The 556-nt window shown below is 31.1% G+C and overlaps 1 pseudogene; it reads right to left on the bottom strand.

Moving 5' to 3' along the window:
• Positions 1-354: 354 nt before the first annotated feature.
• LOC119582259 overlaps positions 355-556 on the bottom strand; it is a 3,845-nt pseudogene continuing 3,643 nt past the window's right edge.

Raw genomic sequence — 556 nt, 5'->3', positions numbered from 1 at the left:
AAGAAGACAACCCACCAGAAGGAAGAACTACTGTTAATTTTTGGATCAACATGAGAAAAACTCTATTTCATAAGTTCTAGAAGACACAACTTTGCTTTACATAAAACTGTAAAAGAAGGATACTTGTTAATGGAATAGAATGAACATAATTATCCACACCATATAAGAAAATTAATTTTTCCAAATCAGATGTTATTGAAACATGAGAGCAAATGCAATGTACAAAACAAATATTTTAAAAATGCATGAATGAAAAAAATGACAAATTTGCATGTAAGAATGCCAATATTGAAATGTACCTTATGTTTTCTAATAAGACTTAAAATCATAAAAAAACAGGGCAAAACTTACATCTCAGGTTAGATATCCCAACTGTTTAGACCAGAAGGGGCCTAAAACAGTATGTGCAGAACCTGTAAATCAAAAGTTATAGATTGTATTATCATAGTTTTGTTACTGTTATGAAGCCCTAATCCATTACTAAATACACTTACCATTGGCCCATTGGTGCTAGATGCATGTGCAGTGTATTGTGGCTCTGTTTTACTAATTTCAC

This window comes from Penaeus monodon, chromosome 15 (assembly GCF_015228065.2).
Source record: "Penaeus monodon isolate SGIC_2016 chromosome 15, NSTDA_Pmon_1, whole genome shotgun sequence".
NCBI classification, from domain to species: domain Eukaryota; kingdom Metazoa; phylum Arthropoda; class Malacostraca; order Decapoda; family Penaeidae; genus Penaeus; species Penaeus monodon.
This window is presented reverse-complemented; position numbering and strand designations above follow the sequence as displayed.